Genomic DNA, 24,147 nt, shown 5'->3' with positions numbered 1-24,147 from the left:
TTTTGACTTGTAGTATTTGGTATGTATCGTTAAGTTCGATTTGAATTGTCTTGAGTCCTGGCGAGAGTTGGGCAGGCGTCCCGCGGATACCCTTGGGTTCGCCTTTGGGAGAAGTGGGGGCGTCACACCGTCTTCCTCTTTTGAAAGGAAAACAAACTAATGGATTGAGCAAAACTCAGTGAGGTTTCTCAGGCAAGCAATAATCATCAAACACTTAACACGTAATCAAAATTAAACAAGAAAAGAACACTTCATTGAATAAAGTAAAGAACACTTCATTGAACAATCACTTTCAAAAGGATACGGTGCTTGCATTAAAGCCATTTCAATACACAACACACTTCACCGAACTCCTTATAATCTCCAAAACAGTAAATACTTCCCTAACTTAGATGGTCATATCAGTTCAGTAATCTGCTACTCCGTGGTGATATTTGAACATATCGAAACACTTACCCAAAACTATCATCCTATTCTATCAAACACTTTTGCTGGATCGAATAGTTTGTTGAATAAAAGATTTTGAGGTCCAGTTCAGCTGGTACGAAACTGGTACGATGAAGTACATACACGACTTACAGTCATGCGTACTTACAATAATCTTTGATCAATTATCAATTTTCATTCTCAAACTAAATCGAGTGCAATAAAATACACTCCTGACTTATAAAGGCGGGGGACAATTGAAAACACTTCCCAATAAACTACTAGCATAATCATAAAACCATCGTTTAAGTAGCACATAGGCAATTTAAACACACAAATGTAGAAATACTCACCCAAAGTAGTTGAAATTCACTTATCGGTGCTCGGTCGCTTCTCTGATTCACCTCGACTCCTAAGATATTTGTAAATTTATTAGATTATTTGTTAAATTTTTTAAAGTGATGTTCAAGTGTAATACTTGGTGAAATTAATGGTTTAAGTGATTATTCTAGCTGTTTAGACTTACTTGATTCTTTTAACTAAATTCAACTTAATATGATATAATTGCCTAAAAGTGTGTATATATATATATATATATATATATTATTTATTTATATGTATGATCCAAGATGTTTAAATGTATACATTTTATTTCTTTTGTTTTGAGGTAATCTTAGTACTTATCTTATTCTAGTAACTCCTTGTTCTAAAGTTTAGGTAACTTAACCCTCTTAAATCTTAAAATTCTATATTTTATCAAAATATAGTAAATTAAGATGATTAAATGGTAGTTACAACTTATCTTTTCATATAAAAGTTGGAATTTAGGTCCTAAGGGTCATTTTAGAAATCCAAATTCAAAATTGATAAATTTTCTAGAGATTGGCAACTTAGTGTTACTATGAACTTCCTTGATTCTATCCTATATTTTGGATGAATTTTCACCAGTAAAACTGTTATAAGATGGTTTGAAGAGGTTTTGGTTAGTTTTGGTTAAAGTTCCATTTTAGAATTCAAAGTTAAACTCAAAATTTAAGCACTTATTTTAGAATGGTTCAAAACAGTTTTCCAGCAATGGATGGTCAAGTTTCTTTCTTTAGTTTGCTATTTTCTTGTTTAAACTTCCTCAAATTCAAGGTACATTTTACTATCATTCTGTTATAGATCGTTTTTCGATTAATATTTAGCTAAATTTTTCAGAAAAACTCAGTAATACAATCGAATTCATCCAATCAATCCAAATCTGCGAAACAGTTTCGCATGCTCGACCAGCTCCCATTTCTTTTCTAAGATTTAGTTATTTCCTCCCAAATCAGGACAATCGCAATATATAGAGTAAAACAGAGGAGTAGGGATGTTTTTTGATCAATATATGCATAAATTTCAGGTTATAAGATGAAATCTAAGTTTAAGAAAACATAACATCATTCTCAGGTTCAAAGTTGAAGTTTTCAGCCATAAATCTTCACCAACATTTCATTTAATGCATCAAATATCAACCAAATTTGACATGCATTCACATAAACATTGCAATAAGATTATGTAGCTTTGAAATCCAGCAAAAACTTCTCATCAAATTCCAGTTTTAAACAGAAAATTCATCATCGGGCAAGTTGGAAATTTTCCAGTAGCCATGCAGTCCTCCAAACAAGATTTCCAGCCACAAGAGTTAAGTTTTTCACCGTAAAACTTATATGCATCACCAAATAAAGAATATACAGAGCATAAAGCATGGATTCTAGTCATAATCTAACAAAATTCTTTAAAAAAAACAGAACCAAAATCGCAGCTTTTCTATTGGACAACATGCAGAAACTTTAAACAAACTTCCAACTCTGATGATTCTTTTCTTGGTTCTAACTCAACCTAAAACATTACTGACTAGAAGTAGCAGGAAATTGAAGAAGAAAAGTAGTTAACTACCTCTGGTTTCTTCACATTTGTGGACTGGAAAGTTCAGCTCTCTCTCCCTCTCGAATCCGTAGCTAACTGAGCTAGAGTTTCCTTGTTTCCTTGGTTGACGTTTACGGTTGAAGGGACGAAGAAAGTGCCTAATTCTCTTCTTGTTTCTTTCAGTTTTAATAGGTTAAGGAAGAAAGAAAGATTGTGTTTCTTTTACTCTTCCTCTCGGTTCAAACGGAAGGCTAATGACACGTACTAGTAGTTTGTATAACTCTCGGTTCTAATGCCAAACGAAGGCAAGTACTAGCAGTTTCGGTTTTTTAATGGACGACAATACCAAGTACTAGTAGTTTCTTTCGGTTTCTAATAGAATGGAAGATGCAACATTTTGCTTCTTGTATTATATGCATTAGGACAAGTCTTTTCCACGTATTTTTTCTAATACCACAATAGATTCTAGCTAATACTAATGTTTAATGGTGTAAAGGGTACAATTCCTCTTAAAGTGTATCGATTCATTTGTTTATTAAAAAGAGCAATGGACATGTAAATCAATCAATAACAAAAGGAAAAATGTAACATGCTCTAATTTTTAAATAAGACATAAAAATTTTCGAACTCTCACAACCCTTACTTTTAAAGATAATTACATCATATCAATTACTAATCTCCCTATAGCCATTCTAGATCTACTGAATTAACTACCACTCATCTAAGAAAAAACTATCATTTTTTTTAAATTACTGCAGCGCTTTAATTATTTAAATTACTATTTTTCAATAAAAATAATACTAATTATTTTTAATATCTTTTTATTAGTAGCACACATATTGGGTGCGCCTTAATCACTATGTATCTAAGTCACATCTACCGAGTTTTTATTTGTATTATGTTAAGAAATATTAAAAAATTTAGAAAATAGATTGATCACTTCTTTGTATTTTGTTGCTTTTTTTTTTTTGGGTTAATATATGCTGCTTCTGTTTTTAGAATACAAAATCTGAGGCCCATAATGAGTGCTCAAGCTCGGTTAGACAAATAAAATCTGAAACCAAACCCGTCTGTCATATGCTAATTACAAGTAGCCCAACTTGCGTTACCAATTTATGGTAACTAATCCTTCCGTTGGAGTTTACCGTTGGTATTCCGACCACACGACTACATGAGCCAGCAAAAATAGCCGTTTGGCGGCACCCAGCAGCTTATATATAGGGCTCGCGCTTGTCTTCTCACTTTCCAAAAGTTCAAAACAGAGAGAGGGGGAGATAGAGGGCAGAGAAATCAGAAAATTGGGGGACGAATTTGATTTTTGCTTAGAGAATTGCTTTCTTTTCCAGCGATGAAGACAGATTTTTGAGGAGCAGCGCTTTCAGATGAGTGTTATTTCTTTGCTGTTTCTTTGTTTTTCCCCCCTTCTTGGGGATGAGGTTCTTCCGGTTCCGTGCTTTCTTGTTGCATATAACTGATTTATCTTCTTCAAGTTCCCTGCTTTCTTGTTGCATATAACCGATTTATCTGTTATTTGCTCTCAATTATGACTTAAAGCCAAATTATGTGTGAATTTGTCCCTGTGCATGGGTTTTCATATAGTGGCTGAAGACCTAGATTTATCAATTCTTGCTTCCAGTTGAGTCCCGATGGTGTGGATTGTTGTTTCCTTTAATTTTTTGAGGCTGGTTTTACATGTTAGAAACTGAAGGTTAATTTTTCTGTCCGCCTCTCTATTTTGATCTATTTTAAGGGAGATCTAGACATTCTTTGTTTTATGTTGAAGCGCTTTGAAAATAAAAAAGTAAAGACAAAAAGGAATCGAATACCAGTTATTTTTATAGAAGTTAAATGGCGTAAAATTGATTATCATTATTTGCACATGTTTATATCAGACTTGAAACCTACTCTGATAAAGAAAAAAAAAATGAAAAGAAGCCAGTAGATGATTGACTAGATATTTTGCCCTTAGATAGGTGATTGCATCACAAACTCCTGGTAGTTTGAATACTATTCCATCTGTCCTTTATGGCTTATTTTATCTGCTCGTATGCCTATTCATTCGATGGGTTATGGGTACTTTTTTTTGTAAGCCGCAAAGGGATAGAAGGTATATGTTTAAACCACATGGAGTTTTTGAGTCATGCAACTAGATTATGCAGGGCAAAAATATTAGTGAATACTTCTTGCTTCCAATTGAGTTCTGATGGTGTCGATTGTTGTTTCCTTTAATTTTTTAAGGCTGGTTTTTACATGTTAGAAACTGAAGGTCTTAAGAATTTTTCTGTCTGCCTCTCTATTTTGTTGTATTTTAAGGGAGATCTAGACATTCTTTGTTTTATGTTGAAGCACTTTGAAAATCAAAAAATAAAGACAAAATGGAATCGAATACCAGTTATTTTTATGGAAGTTACATAGCATAAAATTGATTACCAGTTACTTTCACATGTTTATATCATGCATGGAACCTACTCTGATAAAGAAAAAAAAATGAAAAGAAGCCAGTAGATGATTGACTAGATATTTTGCCCTTAGATAATATAGGTGATTGAATCACAAACTCCTGGTAGTTTGAATACTATTCCATCTGTCCTTTATGGCTTATTTTATCTGCTCATATGCCTATTCATTCGATGGGTTATGGGTACTTTTTTTGTAAGCCACAAAGGGATAGAAGGTATATGTGTAAACCACATGGAGTTTTTGAGTCATGCAACTAGATTATCCAGGGCAAAATATTAGTGAATTGCTTACTTTTAGCACTTTGATTTAGTTTACTTTAGATTTTCTGTCATGCGGTCTGTTTACACTGTTGAATTATACAATTTATCTTTTCTTGCTTGTTTTTGCACCAGCTGTCCTTAGTTATGCTAGAAATACTTACTGAAAGACATCTAGCTTAGTTTCAGTTATGCTGCCCAGGCATGTTCTGTAGTAATTTGTCTATTGAATGATGGTATTCACTTAGATGGAAATTCTCAAAAAAAAGAGAAAAGAAAATGGACTTGTCTCAGTTACTAAAGACTTAGAATTGATTGCTGATAGTTTCTTTAGTTGTTGAATGGCAATAAATTGTTGCTTTCCCTCATTTAGGCTTTGATTTTTCACTCGTGAGAATATGGATGATCCACTTTTGGTTTCTTTATATACCATCAGCCTTCCGTTTGAGGCACAGGTACTCTTTTGTAAGTTACAAGAGTCAGAAAATATGTTGTTTAAATGTAAGAGGTCGAGTTGTCTCCTATGGCAAAAATAACTTACCAAACTGCAACTTTCTTGTCCAATTCCCGTACTTCACTATCATTTCATCTTCATATTGGTTTTTCCCATTGTTGGTTTTGCAGGATACTATTTACCAGTAAACAGTGTCTCTACTTGTTTTTGTCTTCCCTCTTTTATCAATGAGGAACTCCCGAATGAAAGTCCTGCCTATCTTAAGCGAATGGTTTCTTTTCCCTCCAGGTTTGCTTTTTGATGGTTATTTAAATTCTAGCCTTATTGCTGAGTTCTCCATTTTCTCCCAATTTTCCTTTCATGAGGTTTATTTGGATAAACTTGATTCTTAATTTTCTGTTTTTGAATTCTTGGTTTCTTGATTGTTATACTTTGGTTTCTTTTCATCTGCTAGCAATTTGATCTTTGATGCTTTGCATGGGAAGTCATCTGGGTATGCATTGTTGTTAAAAAGTCTACTCTCATTCTATTATTCTTTATGCATGATCTTTGTCTACTTCAAGCTCAAGGTAGGAGTAGGGCTTCATGTGTTTTTCTTTTTTTCTCCAGCTTTTCCTTGGCTTATTCGACTGTCAGTGATCAACACCTCACATGTTAGAAATTGAAAATAGAAAGATATACTTCTTGAAGTACATGATTTTAGAACTCTTCTTACAGGGTTAGGTTTTTTTCCCCTGTTTAAATGGATATCCACTAAACATTCTGATTATGCTGAAATGATTGTAAAAGATGAAAAAGAAATTTCCTGATCCCCTTTAAATTGCTGTAGTTGATTTATTAATATTCCTCTACGGTTTAAATAGCATGAAACAGTTATTACTGGTAACAGCACCCTTCTAAACTTTCAGATTACTAGCACGATTATCTATTCTCTCCAGTAGGTGTCCTTCATACTTGTAATCCCTTAAGAAGTTACATTAAAAAGATAATTTGGGGGACAACCAGTATCATAATATAATTGATGCTTCAAAATATTTTTACATTTCTCTATGGAATTCATGTAGACTAGTGGACATTGTCGTACTTACAATCCCCTGTTTAAATGGATATCCACTAAACATTCTGATTATGCTGAAATGATTGTAAAAGATGAAAAAGAAATTTCCTGATCCCTTTTAAATTGCTGTAGTTGATTTATTACTATTCCTCTACCGGTTAAATAGCATGAAATTACTGGTAACAGCATCCTTCTAAACTTTCAGATTACTAGCACGATTATCTATTCTCTCCAGTAGGTGTGCTTGATACTTATAATCCCTTAAGAAGTTACATTAAAAAGATAATTTGGGGGACAACCAGTATCATAATATAGTTGATGCTTCAAAATATTTTTACATTTCTCTATGGAATTCATGTAGACTATTGGACATTGTCGTACTTTCTTTCATATAGCTTCTAAAGTCATTTCCCTAGGAAGAAATTTCAGCTTCCTGTGACCCCGGAGGGATGTAGCTTTCTATCCATCATTTCCTGTCTTTTGGTCTAATTTTCCTTTTCAGCTTTCTTCAATTTTTCATGGAATTATTACTCTGCTTGTGCTCTTGTCTTTGGGTTACATGTCTTAGGCAAAGCCATCAGTTTAGGTGCAATTCCATTTTCCCTTTTATAGCTTATCTTATCTTCTTGTAATTTATCCGCTTGATGGGGTATGACTAATTGCCAAAGATGGAATGGGGTATAATAGCATTTCACAAGCACTTTTGTACCCCTTAAGAGATTTCATATCCATGTCAATATGCCAAGAATTCATAAAGTGGTATACAAAAACTATTAGTTGATCTATGATGTCCTTCCAGTAGTCTAAACACATAAAATGAACTTTTTGGACCCAAATAACATCCATCACAAATTTGCTTCCTTAATTGTTAGATTGAAAATTTGGTTCTAATGAAAGCCCTTTAGTTATTACCATCCATGGCACCATCTTCAGTGCTAGAGCAGCCAATTGTGCATGTCTATTTTTTTTTCTGGGATTTAAAATCCTGCAATTTTTTTGGAGCCTTATTGCTGCAGGCATTTCCCACTTAGTTCCAGTAAGTTCATTAGTCTATATCAACTCTCTACAACCACCTCACAGTTAGATTTCAAATTTTCTAGCGTCATTTTCTATTCTTTCCGCTGGGTTTCATTGTCATATGGTATTGGCATAATTCAAAAATAGATGGGGAGCACATTGATTGATTATGCAGTTTATTTCATACTTTAGTTTGAAAATGATTAAATCAATAGAAATATCAGTCAAAGTGCTTAAAGTAGGCTACAAGTAATTATTTACTAAACTTTTTTGGCCTCAAATAGTGTAATTGCATGACTGAAGACCTCTTATGGTTTAACAACGTGTCGTTGGCCCTATATGGCTTATTTTATCTACTCATAAACCTATGAATTAGATAGGGAATGGGTTCTTTTTTTTGTAAGCCAAAAAGGGACAGATGGTACACTATTTGGCCAAAATTCTTAAGTGAATGATTTACTTGTTGCCTACATTAAAGACTTTGACTAATACGTCAAGTGATTTTAGACATTTGAGACTGAAGAGTGAAAAAAACTGCACAATCAGTCGATGAGCTCAGTTATATTTTTGATCTATGCCACTTATCATTAGAGATTGAAACCCAACAGAGATAATCCTAAATCATATTAGAAAATTTTGATTCTAATATAGAAATGGCTGTAGATTGTTAATAGAGACAAATAAACTTAATGGAAAGCATTGGGTGATGCTTAGGGTAGTGAGGGACAAAAAATGCTGGATTTTAATCTCCAGAAAAGAGAAGATACGTATGCAATTAACTCCTAGCATTCCTGTGGGTGCCATGGAATCTATTTGGGTTTGTAAAAAATCCGGAATGTAGTCAATGACTTTAATAAGTGGTGCTTTTGGAGAAAAGATAAAAAGTTTAATTAGAAACTGAAACTTAGGTTCTGGAAATCCCAAGAATTACAAAAAAGCATATTGCACCAAGGTTTATGGGTTGGTTTTTACCATTCTATGAGGTTAATGGCAAAAAGTAACAAGAACATGCTAAGTTTAGTGTGGAATTCATATATTTGTTCCATTGCTGGCAAATATAGGACTCTTTCTAACGTCATACTTTAGAGTTTATGTATTCAGATGGTGTCACAATGAACTATGTATTATGTCTGATTAGATTCTGAGATTTTGTTGGATTCTATCTGATGTAGTTGAGTAACTTGAAATTTATCTGTCAGTTTGTCATAATTTTTGAATATTGACAATAGATCTTTTGGTAGATAAGTTGTGCTCTAGTGAAATAATTGGGAAAGGAAAAAATGTTAATAAAATTTGAAACTGAGGTTCTGGATATCCTGATTCAAAAAATGCATATTTTAGAATGGTTCGTTTGGAGGTTGTTTTTGACCAATCTACAAGGTTTAAGGTAAAGGGTGACCAATCTAGCAAGCTTGGCAAGTATCTTGTGGAACTGTGCAGAGTTTTATCCCTTTGCAAGTTAAAGTTTGACTCTTGTAGTAAGGATGTTGCCTTGTAGGGTTTAAATTGAATATTTGGATGGTGATAGGAGGAGGAGTAAAGTAATATGCATCTTGTTAGATTCCGATATTGTGTTAGGGAATTGAAATTAATATAGGTGAGTTACCTGGAATTTATTTGTGAGATTGTTGCGAGTTTGGGAGATAGTCAACAAATCTTATGTTGAATAAGTAGTGTTCTGGTGAAATAAGTTGGAGATCTAAAAAGTGTCATTAGAAAGGTAAATCTCAGATTCTAGAAATCCTGAAGAATGACAAGAAAGCGCATGTTGCACCAAGGTTCATTTGGAGGTTGTCTTGTTACGATTTCTACAAAATAATTTAGCTTTTCTCTGTGGAGTTCATGTAGGCTATTAAACATTATCGTAGTGTCTTCGATATAGCTTCCGAGAGTCATTTCTTTAGGATGAAACTTTCAGCTTGCTGTCAGGCTAGAGGGATAGGCCTTTTCTATCCATCATTTCTTGTGTAGTCCGATATTCCTTTTCATCTTTCTTCAATTCTTTTATTGGAATTATTACCCTGGAAATGCTCCTGTCTTTGGGTTACATTTCCCTTTTGTTATCTTATCTTCTTGTAAACCTATCCACTTCCTTGTGTATGAGTATTTCCTAAAGCCACAAGGGAACGGAATAGCATATCACAAACACTTTTGTACCCCTGCAAAGATTTCATATCCATATCACTAGGCCAAGAATTCACAAGTGGTATATGAAAATTGTTAGTGACCTATGAAGTCCTTCCAATAGTCTAAACTCATAAAAGTGAACTCTTTTGATCCAAACAACATCAACTTCACATTTGCATTCTTGATTCTTAGATTGAAAATCTAGTTCTAATGAAAGCACTTTATGTATTACTATCTGTGCCACCATCTTCAGCACTGGAGGAGCCAATTGTTCTTGCCTATCTCCTTTTTTCTCGGAACTACAAAATTCTGCAATTTTTTTGGTCCTCACTACTGTCTACATTACTGACTTAATTCCAAAAAGTTCATTAGTCTATGTCAACTGCCTACAGAGTGATTTTCTCAAATGGATTTCAACTTTTCCAGAGTGATTTTCTATTCAACCCAAGTTACCAATTTATGATGACTAATTCATCCAAACCAACGTTTTTGAGTTCACCGTTGGTATTTGGACCACACTAGTGACCAAATATTAGCCATTTACCAGCACCCTGTAGCCTCTACATAAAGCTCACAGTTGTATTCTCCATTTCCAAAAATTCAAAGAAGTGAGGAGGGAGAGAGAGGGCAGAAAGGTTTGTGCGAAGAGAATTGCTTTCTTTTCCAGCGGTGAATAAAGATTTTTGAGGAGAAACACTTTCAGATGAGTATTATTTCTTTACTATTTCTTCCCCCCCTCTTCCTTTCTTGGAGATGAGATGCTTCAAGTTCTGTGCTTTCTTGCTGCATATAACTGATTTATTTGTTATTTGATATCAATTATGACTTAAAGCCAAATTAAGTGAAGCTTAATTTCTGCAAGCACCTCCAGATATTTAGCTTCCAAAGTTGTTTCCAGATGCTATGCTTTCTGATCTCCCAGCTTGTTTCCTCGTCTATGCTTTCTCTTCTTCTTTCATCGCTCCTTTCCTGCACTGCATTTGCATTGCCTGTCCTCACTGTGTAAACTCCAGACTTTGAAAAGCTGCAGAAGAACCTATCTTGTCTTTTGAACAAACTGAGTGGCATGCTGGCTATTTGCTCTCTGCCCTCTTGATTGAAGATTTCCTGCAGTATGTCTATATTCCATCTTCCATCTTTTATTAGCTGATTCACAGTTTGCAACTGGCAGTTTGGAGGGCATCTTGTGGTTACTGTGCCTGTTTTTGATTCCATTACCCATCTGTCCTTCCATATGTTCACCTGGCTTCTTCTCCTACTCTTTTCCTAAGGCCTCTTTGTAACAGTCTCCATGCACTATGTATGCTTTTCCATGTCCATGAAGCTGATTGAGGAGGATTGGTTTCAAGAGCATTAGGGTCCTTTAGGTACTTTGCTCTGATCACTTTACTCATTAGCGGATTTGGGTAAGAGATGATTTGGCAAAGTTGCTTAGCAAGTAAAGGCTTCATTAAAAGCTTCTAAGTCTCTGACTGAAACCCAGTCTCCCCTTCCCTTTGACTTCAGATAATTTCCTCCAACTTATCCAGTGTATTTTCCTGTCGTGCTGATTGCTTCTTCACCAGAAATTCCCTATACACTTGCATATATCCTTGCATAGTCCTTTAGGCAGTTTAAAATAGGCCATAGCACAATTTGGCATTGCCAAAATCACTGACTTCATCAGGACTTCCTTCCCAGCTAAGCTCAGCATTTTGTTTCTCCATCCTTTCAGTTTGTTTGTCACTGAGCTCTTGATGTAACCAAATACTTGGTTCTTTGATCATCCTATTGCCATTGGTAGTCCCAAGTACCTGCCATTTACTACTTCCTTCATGCTTCCAAGTTCCTCACTGACTGCTTTCCTGACATGTATTGGGGTATTCCTGCTGAAATACACAGTTAATTTTTCAAAATTTACCAGCTGTCCTGATGCATTTGAGTATTTCTGTAGGCATACCAGCTCGTATGCCTATTAATTTGATGGGTTATGGGTCCTTTTTTGGTAAGTCGCAAAGGGATAGAGGCATATGTTTAAACCACTTGGAGTTTTTGAGTCATGCAACTAGATTATCCAGGGCAAAAAATATTAGTGAATACTTATTGCTTACTTTTAAAACATTGATTAGTTTACTTTAGATTTTCTGTCATGCTGTCTATTTATGCTATTGGATTATCCAGTTTGTCTTTTCTTGCTTGTTTTTGCATCACCTGTCTTTGGTTATGCTGGAAATTCTTTTTGAAAGACATGTTGCTTAGTTTCAGTTATGCCCATGCATCTTCTGTATTACTTTACCTATTGAATGATGGTGTTCTTTTCTGTTATATCTTGGATGATACCTAACTGATGTTGATACTTAGATGGAAATTCTCAAAAACAAAACAGGGACTTGTCTCGGTGGCTAAAGGCTTAGAATTAATTGATGATAATTTCTTTAGTTGTTAAATGGAAATAAATTGTTGCTTCCCTCGCTTAGGCTTTAATTTTTTTACTTGGGACAATGCACATGACCCGCTTTTGGTTTCTTTGTATACCATCTGCCTTCATTTTGAGGTGCAGATACTCTTTCGATGGGTTGCAAACTGTAAAAGGTGAAGTTGTCTCCTAAGGTAAAAATAACTTACCACAAACTGCAACTCTCTTTTCTAGTTCCCGTACTTCACTTTCATTTCAGTGTCGTTTTCCCAGTTGTTGGTTTGGTAGTATACTATTTGCTAGTCAACAATATCTCTACTTGTTTTTATCTTCCCTCTTTTATCAATGAGGAACTCCAGAATGAAGTCCTAGTGCCTATCTTAAATGACTGGCCTCTCTTTTCCCTCCAAGTTTGCTTTTAGATGTTTATATAGATCTAGCCTTATTGCTGAGTTCTCTATTTTCTCCCAATTTTTCCTTTCTTGAGGTTTCTTTGGATAAACTTGTTTCTTGATTTTCTGTTTTTGAATTCTTGCTTTCTTGATCATTGTACTTTGGTTTCTTTTCATTTGCTACTAATTGATCTTTGATACTTTAAATGGGAATTCATCTGGGGGTGCTCTGTTGCTAAAAAGTCCACTTTCATTCTCTTGTTCTACGTGCATGATTTTCATCTACTTCAAGGTAGGAGTAGGGTTTCTTGTGGTTTGTCAAGATGGTGACACGAGTAACTAAGTACTGCATCTTTTTGGATTCTATCTGATTTAGATGAATTACTTGGGATTTTTCTTGTGTTTGTACACATTTCGAGTATTGTCATTGATTTTATGGTAAATAAGTATTATTGTGGTGAAGTAAATGGAGTTTACAAAAATAGGTTTAAGAATCTAAAACATGGTATTGAGATAAGTAGTATTTAGATTTGTCTAGAGTTTGCCCTTTGTAGGCATACACAGGACTTGTATGTAAAGATTTTGCATTTTAGGTATCTATTGAATATTCAAATGGTGATAGGAAGAACAATGTATATTTGCATCTTGTTAGATTCTAATTGATCGAAGTAAGCATACACAGGACTTGTATGTAAAGATTTTGCATTTTAGGTATCTATTGAATATTCAAATGGTGACAGGAAGAACAATGTATATTTGCATCTTGTTAGATTCTAATTGATCGAAGTAAGTTGCTGGGATTTATTTGTAGGTTGTCAAATATCTGGAGTATCGCCAATGAGCTTTATGATGGATTACTAGTGTTCTGGTAAAATAAATGGAGAAAAGAAGAAAGGTATTAGAACAGAAACTTAGGTTTGAGAAATTCCAAATATTACAAGGAAGAATCAATTTGGTGGTGGTTTTTCACCATTCTACAAGGCTCAAGACAGAGTAACTAGAACATACCAAGTTTAGAGTTTGCTGGTGCTATGCAGAGTTTGGTTCCTTTGCAAGCAATTAGAGACTCATATACAACTACATTTCACTTCAGGATTTAGATTGATTGTCCATATGGTAACATGAAGAACTAAGTATTGCATCTTTTGGGATTCTTTCTAATTTAGATTTCTGGCTTGAAATTTGTTTGTCGATTGTTAAATATCTGGTGTATTGTCGATGAAATTCATGATCAATTAGTAGTGTTCTGGTTAAATAAATGATGAAAAGGAAAAAGGTTATTTAGAAAAGAAACTTAGCTTCAACAAATCCCAAGATTTACAAGCATATTGCAGGCTTGCAGCTAGGTTCATTTGGTTTTTTTTTTTTTTTTTTTTGCCATTCTACAAGGCTCAAGGCAAAGGGTAACCGAAACATACCAAGTTTAGTTAGTGGTTTGCTGGTGTTCTGAAGAGTTTGGTTCCTTTGCAAGCAATTAGAGCACTTATATACAAGGTGGGTGACACAAGGAACTTTGGGATTTAAATTGAATGTCTAGATGGTGGCACAAGGAACTAAGTATTGCATCTTTTTTGGATTCTATCTAATCTAGGTGAGTCACTTGAGATTTTATCTATGGGCTTGTTAAAATCTGGAGTATTACCAATTATTTTGTGGTAGGCAAGATGCATTGTGGTGAAATAAAGGTAGAAAAGAAAAATTGTCTTTAGAATCTGAAAGTAAGCTTCTAGAAATACCAGATATACAGGAAAGCTCATTGTAGCGAGGTCCACTGGAGAGGTTGTTTTTGACCATACTACAAGTTTTAAGCAAAGAGTAACCAGAACATATTAGGCTTAGTAAGAAGTTACGTGAATTGTCAGAGTTTTGTTCTTTGCAGGCAATTATTGGACTCTTACTTAATGACGTTGCACTTGTGGTATTCAAATGGGTGACGGGTGGAAAATGTCTATGCGCATTTGATTTGAGATTTTGTTGCATTATAATTAATTTAGGTTAGTTGCTGAATCTATTTTTGTTAAAAATCTGGAATGTTGCCAATGACTTTAGTGGTAGATAAGTAGTGTCTCAGAGAAACGAAAAAAGGTCAATTAGAAACTGAAACTTAATGATATTGCACTTTAGCATTTGATTGTAGTATTCGAATGGGTGACAGGTGGAATAAAGTATATGCGCATTGGATTTTGAGATCTTGTTGGATTATAATAAATCTAGGTTAGTTGCTTGGAATCTATTTGAGTTTGTTAAAAAATTGAAATGTTGCCAATGACTTTAACAGTAGATAAGTAGTGTTTTGGAGAAAAGAAAAAGGTCAATTAGAAACTGAAACTTAGGTTCTTCAAATCACTAGAATTACTACAAAGCATATTACGCCAAGGTTCATTTGGACGTTGTTTTGTCCAGAGTTAAGCAAACTGTGCAGAGTGAGGACTCTGTAATGAGGATGCAATTTAACTTTTGATTTGAGTGTTCAAATTGGTGACAGGTGGAACAGAGTGTATGCGCATCCTTTTGGATTCTGAGATTTTGTTGGATTCTATCTTAATATAGGTGAGTTGCTTGGAATTTATGGTTCGGTTTGTTATGGTTTTTGAATATTGGCAATAGATTTAGTGGTAGATAAGTTGTGCTCTGGTGAAATAAACAGGAAAAACAAAAAAATATTAATAAAATTTGAATTCAGGTTCTAGAATTACAAAAAAGCATATTGCACAACAGTTCATTTCGAGGCTGTTTTTGACCAGTCTATAAGGTTCAAGGCAAAGAATAGCCAGAATATACCAAGCCTAGTAAGTAGTAAGTGGAATTGTGTAGTGTTTTTTTCCCTTTGCAGGTAAAAATATGACTCTTGTAGTAAGTATTTTGCATCTTGTTGGATTCTCATATTGTGTTAAGGATTTGAAATTAATCTAGGTGAGTTACCTGGATTTGAAATTAATCTGGGCTTGAGACAAATTGGAAGACAGTCAACAAGTCTTATGTTGAATAAGTGGTATTCTGGTCAAATAAATTGGAGATATAAAAGGTGTGATTAGAAATAGGGGTGTAATCGAGTCGAGTCGAGTCGAATTCAAATAGTGCACTGCTCGAATTCGACTTGAATTTTTAACTTGGACTTGAGCTCGAGTTTGAGCTTGTGAAAGTTAAGCTCGAATTGGAGCTCGATTTTATTTTGCATTACCCAAGTTCGAGTGTATATCAAATCCAATCAAGCCTAATCGAACTTAAAAAATATAATTTTATATTTTATATAATTTTAAACAAGAGACAAAATAGATATTTCATACTAATAAATAAAAAATTAAAATGACATATATATGTGAGGGTTGATTAAGCTCGAGTTTTGATTGAACAAACTCGCAAGCTACTCGATTAAGCTCGACTTGTTTGCACTGCACCCTTAGTTAGAAAGTACAGCTTTGTTGCGCCATGGTTCATTTGGAGGTTCTCTTGTCACACTTTCTTTAACAAAGCATGTTGCGTCATGGTTCATAGGAAAAGATTTGCTTTATTTACGCAGAGAGGAAGAAAAGTCTGTGTTGGGGTGAGGGGTAGAAAGCAAGAGAGTGAGACAGAGTAGAAACATTAGAAAATTGAAGGATCAAGGGATTCTTCCATGAATAATTATCTCTTGATGTAGTGAATGGTTTTTCGAGGAGAAAAATTTTAGATGAGTATTATTTCGGTACTTTTTTTCTTTTTTGTAGACATGAGATTCTTCAATTTTTGTGCTTTGTTGCTATTAGAGTTGCAAACGAGTCGGTTCGAGTCGAATTTTGGCCTAATCGATCTGAATCTTGATTTAGGGGGTGCTTGTTTCACAGATTGGAATCGGAAATGAAAATGGAATCATAGACTCTAATTTTAGAATTAAACTTTTTATTCCAATATCTAACTTGGTTCACACATTGGAATTAGCATCATTCCAATTCTTGATGAAATTAAATGCAATTAAAATTTAAATTTACCCCTGATATAACAATTCTTATAAAACAAAGGGATAATTGCAGAAACCTTCCTTGAGGTTTCTGACACTTGCACTGACACTCCCTTGAGGTTTCAAAACAAACAAATTCATTCTAAACTTTGGTTTGGGGTAATTTCATAAACCAAATCGCGGTCACTTTCTGTAAAGTATCACTTTTCCATAAAAAAACTAGCTTTTTATGGCTTTTCTCCAATTTAATAACAGAGTATCCATTTTCTCATAAACAAATTTATTTATCAGATAAAATAAAAATAAAACCGTTTTCCAATAAAACACCAACTCTTTATGGCTTTCCTCCATTATAAGAACAGAGTATCTTTTTAAAATACAAATGGGAAACCGCAAAAAACATAAACAAGGAGTCAGGGGGTTTGCACAGTTGAGTCCTTGGATTTGTTCTCTTCTGAAGATGGCTGATTCTCCGAGTCAGATTGCCGGACCTCTTCAATCATCCTAACTACTTCATCCATGTTTGGTCGCATGTCTGGCACCTTGGCAACACATGTCATGGCTATTTGCAGCATCTGCACCATTTCTTCTTCAATATTTTAGAATCTCATCAACTCGACATCAAAAACTTCGGCTGTCCATTCCTCCCTGACAACTGATTGGACCCACCTTGGGAGATCAACCATGTCATTCCGTCTTGGGTGGAATTTTCTTCAATTTTTCTTAGAGATATTTCTCGTGGAGATTTTGCTGAACAATTTGCCCATTGAAGATATTTGTCTACTATTAATCCATTTAGATCTACTTTAGTTTTTTTTTCAAGAGATTTTGGATGACAGATGAAGGCTATATGATAAGGAAGAAGAGATAGGAAAACTGATGAAGAAGAAGAGCAAAAGGTGCGGCGTGTGATGGAGAGAAAGAGAGGGTAGGTCCGTCATAAATGTTGTCCGAGAGAATAAGTTGAGGGTTTTGTCCAAAACCTCCCAAGCAACAAATAAGGGTTTTATTTCATTCTGTGATTCCCAAACCCTTTAATCAAACAGCCCTTTAGTTTTATCAAGTTTGAACTCGACGAACTGCTAATAACTCGAATTCGAGTTGAGCTCAAGTTCGAAAAAATAAAAAATAATTATTTTATTTTCTTAAAAAAATAATATTTTTTAAAAAATAATTATTTTATTTTTAAAAATAAATAAAATAATATTTATTAGGAATATATATAAGTTTACTATATATATATTTATATATATATAACTCGCGAGCCAACTCGTAAATTAACGAGTTTAATATTTTTGAACTAGAATTAGAGCTCGAATTCAATTTCACCAACTCGAGCTGAACTCGAGTTCGATAACTTTGACTCGAACGGCTCGCAAGCGGTTCAATTTGTTTGTAACCCTAGTTACTATACTTGTAATGATTAATCCATTTTATGCTTCCAATTTTGACCTAATATCAATTATCCATGAATTTGTAAATTTAAATGGGCATGTCTGTATTTATTGATCCGTACTTCCAATTTGGTCTGAATTTAGTAGGGTACTATGTTTTAGATTGTTTGAGTCATTATTATTTGGTGTAATTTTCTTGTTCCGAAGCATATTAAAAAGAAATGAAAAGGAATTGAACACCATCCATTTGTACACTTGTTAAATGGGGGAAAAGTTGATTACCATTTATTCTATAGTAGTTATTGATCCAGGCACAGAACAAATAACTATTAAAAACATTAAGTATATAACAATTTAATGACAAATAAGTCACAAGTATGAAAGATAAGTGACACAAAAGATTTAACGCGATTCGCTTCCATCATTGAGTCTATGTTCACGAAAAAAAAAACCAATTCTTTATTATAAAAAAAATTCTATAAAAAAATACAACTTGAACTTAAATCTAAACCCTTGAATACTATCTCTCAACTTTCTTGAACTTCTTTCACTTTATGTATAAGGTTACATGTTGCTTCTTGTGTATCACTTTGTAATATGTTAATTTTCACCTATTTATAAATTACTTTACTTGGTTAATACCCAAATAATAATAGAAAATAAATACAAGTAGGAAATAATTTCAAATTTCTAAACTCATACAAATAGGAAATTTCTTGACTACTACTTTAAGTAGTTAAAACTAATTAAGAAACTAGTTACTTCCTATTAAACAAGAAATTTGCTTAAAAGAAATTAAATCAATTTCTTAATTAATCTCTATTTTGACAAAAAAAAAATTTTAAAAATCATTGGTGTTTAACTATCAAATAATATAATACTGAACTATACATTCGAATCAAATACAGTTCTAACACCTAGTTGATTCAATCGATAAATAAACATGTGTAGTTAGCTCAAGTCTAACCACTAGTTGACTCTTGAAAAGATGTCTCAATTTATTGTCTTTTTTTTATAAGATTTCTTCTCACAACCACTTGCAATTCGAAATCCCTTTTTGGGAGCTCTATTTCGAATCATTGAGGTAATCAAATGGTAAAATCAACAATTTTTTTCATTCTCAGAATTGTTTTATCATGTGTGATTTTCAAAACTTTACCTGCAATATAAAACTCGCAGCTATCAGTCTTCTAACACTTGAAAATTAGATTTCTTTATTTTTGAGGGTATAAGTTGTACCACCTAAAGCACATAATTAGAATCTAAAAACTATTGGAATAAAATATCAACCGTTGAAGTTGTGAGAGCATTTTCACCGATTCACGTCTAAAATTGACATTAGACTCCACTTTTTTTAACCCTTGAATCACCTACCTGGATTCACCGTCAAGTATTTTTATACTTTTCGACTTCCCATTCTTCACTTTCAATGTTTCTTGTTAAGCCCTTGAAACAAGAATGTCTTTACCGATTAAATTGTTGAGTTGGTAATACTCGCCAACTTATTACTTAATTTCAATAGTCAATCAGGATCCAACTACAAACCCTGCTCTGATACCAGTTTATTGGGATTTCGACGCCGAATAAATAATTATTAAAATATTAAGTATATAACAATTTAATGACAAATAAGTTACAAGTAAAAATAAATGATATATAAAATTTAATGTGGTTTGACTCCGTTATTGAACTTACGTCCACAAAGAGAAAATTTATTTTTTATTATGAGAAGAAAATCTTGTACATGAATTCAATTTGAATCCAAATTCAAATTCTTATACCATCTCTCATCTTTCAAGAATTCTCTCTCACCCAATGTATAAAGTTACATGTTGTCCCTTGTATGTCACTTTATAGTATATCAATTTTCATCTATTTATAAATTACATTACTTGACCAACACCCAAAAAATAACAGGAAATAACTGCCAATGCCCAATCTTGTACAGAATTAGAAATAACTCCAATTCCTAAAATCATACAAATAGAAATTCTTTAACTACTATTTCAAGTAATTAAAATCAATTAAGAAATTATTTACTTTCACACAAAATAAGAAACCTGTTTAAAAGAAATTAAAATAATTTCCTAATAGTTATTTAATGCTTGAAGGGTCTAAATAGCTTGTGGAGTTCTCTATTGTGATTTTCTATTTGCTCACTTTGGTTTTGATGTTTGATGATAGATGGCAATAACATGATTCAAAAACATAAATTGAGCCTGTGAACTGCTTATACATGGTATCTTGGTTCATTGTCCATTATCGAAATAATTAAATAGCCCATAAAATATTAAAGAAAGGATTTAATGTCGGAAATAACTTGACTAAATGTTTTGTGGATGCTAGACTTGCAAAAACCATTGTAGTTTACATAGTGTATCATCTGCCATTTATGACTTGTTTTATCTACTTGTGGACCTGTGATTGATGGGCTATGGGTGCTTTTGTTTTTTTGTTGTAAGCCACAAAGTGGTCGAAGATACATGCAGTTGGACCACTCTGGGTTTTGTAGTCAAAATACTAGACTACTTGCGGCCGATCTAGTGGTTACTTAATACTTACTTTTAATAGTTTGATTAATTTTATCGATTTTTAGCCATTTTAATATAAGGTTTATCAATACTTTAGATAATCTCTTTGTCTGGTCTGTCTCTAATGTCGAGTCATGGAAATTTGTCAATTAAAAGTTCGAAAAGCTTGAGCAACTATTAAGAGCTCAAGTTTAATCAAATTCAAGTCAAATTTTTGACCAAGTTACTTGCTCGGTCCATCGGCCACCGTAGCCTTATTCTTCAAACTATTTTTTTGAACAATCATTGTAGTCTAATGAGGTACTATGTTGTATGCAGAGAAGAATCTTATTTACCTACTCCAAATTAGTGGACAATGAAAAGACACTGGATGAGTTCTAACAAAAGCTTGCGTTATTAGTTGACCACTTTTCCATTTTGAGAAATGCTGAGCTTTTCCTCCCAGGTTTTCCTGTTTGAATATGTTGAGTTGGGGGATTCGTGAAGGGCGTAGACTAAAGATGTATCATTGTATTTTATCACTTGTAGTTGCCAACATAAGTTAATTTAATTGTTAAGGATAAGTTATTTTCTTATAAAAGGTCATGTGTTTGAATTTCGCTCTCAATACGAAAGCCGTGTTAATGGCTATCTATGAAAATCTTTGTAAGTAACCTATGAATGCTTATGAGCATGCCCTTCCATGTGCGAAAAGAAATAAAAAAAAAATACTTGTAGCTGTTCAAATGTAGAAGAACAGTCCTAATTAATTTGGTAAGCAAACACTTTTAATTTAAAAGATTTCATGGATATGGATTTTTTTTTTTAAACATGGATGAGAAGAGAACAACCACAGCGACTATCATGAAATTGATGTCGTCAAGGTGGTCATCTTTTTTCTTTTTTTTTGAAACGATAAAACTAATCTATCCTACACTAAGGGGAAAGGAACGGATCTAAAGAGTTCCGGAAGTAACTTGAAGGGGACTGAATTACTAACAGATCAAACGGGTACACAACACACTTGCCTGAATTTTTTGTGAACAAATCACTTAAATGTGACATTTTTTATGGGAGGCGAGGTTTGATGCAGTCAAGGTCGTAATCTCTTGTGCAACTTTTTCCAGCTATGACATCTAACACAAATCATCTCACCACGTCCCATCAAACCATCTGCTAATACAGACAGACACAGAGAACAGTCTCTCAATAATTTTTCATCAAAATAGCCCTTTGATACTTACTTGTCCCAGAAAATCCACCTAATATATATAGCCGTGTCCAAGAACTTGATCATTAGTCATATATATAGCAAACTGCAAGATTAAAAATGTAATATGGATACTATTATTATCGTATTATTAAACTATTATATTTGAAATTTCAACCTGATGACCTTGGGTTAGCTGTTGTTAATTTGCCATACAATGCTCAATGTTAAAAAAAAAACAGCTAAATGATGTAACTAAAAAAAAATGTTAAAACATGATAAGGCAAAAAGGAATGAAGCATGAATGTTTAATTTCAATTCATTAAAGAATTAGGTCAGCAGCAAAAGACCTTTTCTTCCCTTGATTTTAGAAATCTAGAAGAGTTCCCAACTAGCTATTTGACGTGCAACTCGTGGGTTATGCATTTTCAGTCAATGTCAACAATTATGAAAATTTTTTGAACTTTACTAATTAGAATGCTAATTACGTATATATGAAGCATCATGCCAGTTCATCACCTATTAGACACAATTTTATTATTGACATTGAAATACCAACTTCTTTGTTAGTATGACACAATAAATTCCTCTAAAATCTTGATCACTATTGATAGGGTGTTAATTGTTGATTATTTTATTATTAATTTTCCCTTTGTTCTTGCCAAATATTATTTTAATTATTAATATTTACTTATATTTAGTATTTGAACTTAATTTCAGGGAATGGAGTAAAAAATTATAAAAAAGTAGATACTTTCTGGAGCAAAGTACTTCACACGTGGGAGACTGCTAAAAGGCTCCATCAATGTGGCCCACAAGAAGAGAATAAAACTAATTTCATACCTTTTTGCTATGAAGAGAAGACTCGTACTTGAGTCCTACTATCAATAGGAAGCAATGAGCAATTCGGCTGGCCCCACCTTTTTGTATTCTCTTCTCTTAATTCGGCAGGGCATTCTTTTAGTAGTTTTTGGACTCTAAATTTTGGCGGGGACCATGGAGAGAGAGCATTAGGGATTAGTCATTTTGGCTTTAAAAAGAAAGAAACGTACAGGCGGCTCTTATCATAGCTTTTAGGATAGTTTAGTTTTTTTCTTTCTTGGTTCCTTGTGACCTGGATCTCAGTAAAATTATGTGGAGATTTTCTCATGAAGCGTGGCTAAGTTTTTATCTAGTCGAAGGTCAACTTGAAGATTCGATTCCAAATACCTATGAGATCGAATTATTTTACTTATTTCTTTTATTCATTGGTATTCGTACGTTTTTTAGTTTAATTACTTATGATTATTTTGTTATTTGAATGTCAAGAGCCTGATATTCGAATTAACCTAATAATCTACTGTCATATTAATTGATTGAATCTGTAATTGTTCTGTTGATTAATACCAGTGGCGACTAGCGTGATTGATTTCATGTTAGGGAAACGTATGATCTAATTTAAACAAACACTCGTAGCGTGTTTGTTGGTTAGGGTTGGGTTTTTCTAATTATTAATGCAATCGAGTAATCAAATCCTACGGCCGTACCTAGGGTTATTTTTTTATTAGAGAAATAGTTAACGGTCGTACCTTAACTATCGAGAAATTAAGGAAAGGCTGGTTGTTCATCGCGTGTATGACAACTATAACCAATCTATTAATGAGTAATTGAATTATCTTTGCATCGATGATCAGTTGCATGGACCGTGTCTGAAAAGTTGTACCTTTGGCTAGAGTCGTATTGGTTATTGATTAATTTCTATTTATTTCTAGTAGTTGTTTTATTGGTTAGTTAATTAGTTATTTTATATTCTCCAAAAATCACCATACTTCGGACTCTGAAAGAAATAAGTTATCCCCAGTCCCTGTGGATTCGACCCTGCTCATCGCTATATACAAAATTTGTATTTTTCTCGAGTAGGTAATTATTATTGTACAGGCTCGACACCCTGTCAACTATTGCTTCTCCTATTAAACCATCATAGATAGCACGAGGTTAGCTTCAAATAACTGTCTTTAAAAACAAACCTTCTAGATCGAGAGTGTAATGAAAATAAAAATAACACGTCAAATTTAGAAGTATAAGAGTAGAGATATTGTATAGAAAAAAGCATATTAAACTCTTAGGACACTACATGATGAAAGAGAGGATTTTTCTAAAATGTGAAACATAATTGCACACATATATATGACAATAAAACACAATTTTTTTGGGCAATTTCATAGAGTTCTAAGTTGATGAACGTGGCCACTACTGCCTACCTTTCACGATTGGGGATTTTTTTTTTCCTTTCGATTTATTTGAAATGACAAGTTTTGATTGAAATTGGTACTAAAATTGAGATCATTTTAAACTTTTAGCTTTTTTTAAAAAAATATATTTTTTTTTTACAAAATAAACTGACAACTTTGATTTAAATGCACAAGTCAAAAAGCAAATATACCAAATATTTATAAATATAAGCACATTGTTATCCAGTGCACCTAATTGCTTCATCACTATAAGTTCTAAAAATTTACCGGTCAAAATGCTAGCATACCATATATTTGTAGATACAGATACATTTTGTTAACCAATGCAGTTAATCAAATCATCTCTATGAATTCAAAAAAATAATAAAAGATAGAGATGAGTTCTCT

The 24,147-nt window shown here is 33.4% G+C and overlaps 1 long non-coding RNA gene across 1 annotated transcript; it reads left to right on the top strand.

Annotated features, from left to right (window-relative positions):
* Positions 1-3,340: 3,340 nt before the first annotated feature.
* LOC113694017 (uncharacterized) lies at positions 3,341-20,947 on the top strand. Its single transcript, XR_003449237.2, has 3 exons — positions 3,341-5,491; positions 5,661-5,778; positions 20,659-20,947. It is a non-coding gene; the product is annotated as an uncharacterized lncRNA (long non-coding RNA).
* The last annotated feature ends 3,200 nt before the right edge of the window (positions 20,948-24,147 follow it).

The sequence above is a fragment of the Coffea arabica genome, chromosome 6c (genome assembly GCF_036785885.1).
Source record: "Coffea arabica cultivar ET-39 chromosome 6c, Coffea Arabica ET-39 HiFi, whole genome shotgun sequence".
Taxonomy (NCBI): domain Eukaryota; kingdom Viridiplantae; phylum Streptophyta; class Magnoliopsida; order Gentianales; family Rubiaceae; genus Coffea; species Coffea arabica.
Note: the sequence above shows the minus strand (reverse complement) of the source record. Positions and strands in the feature narration are given on the sequence as shown.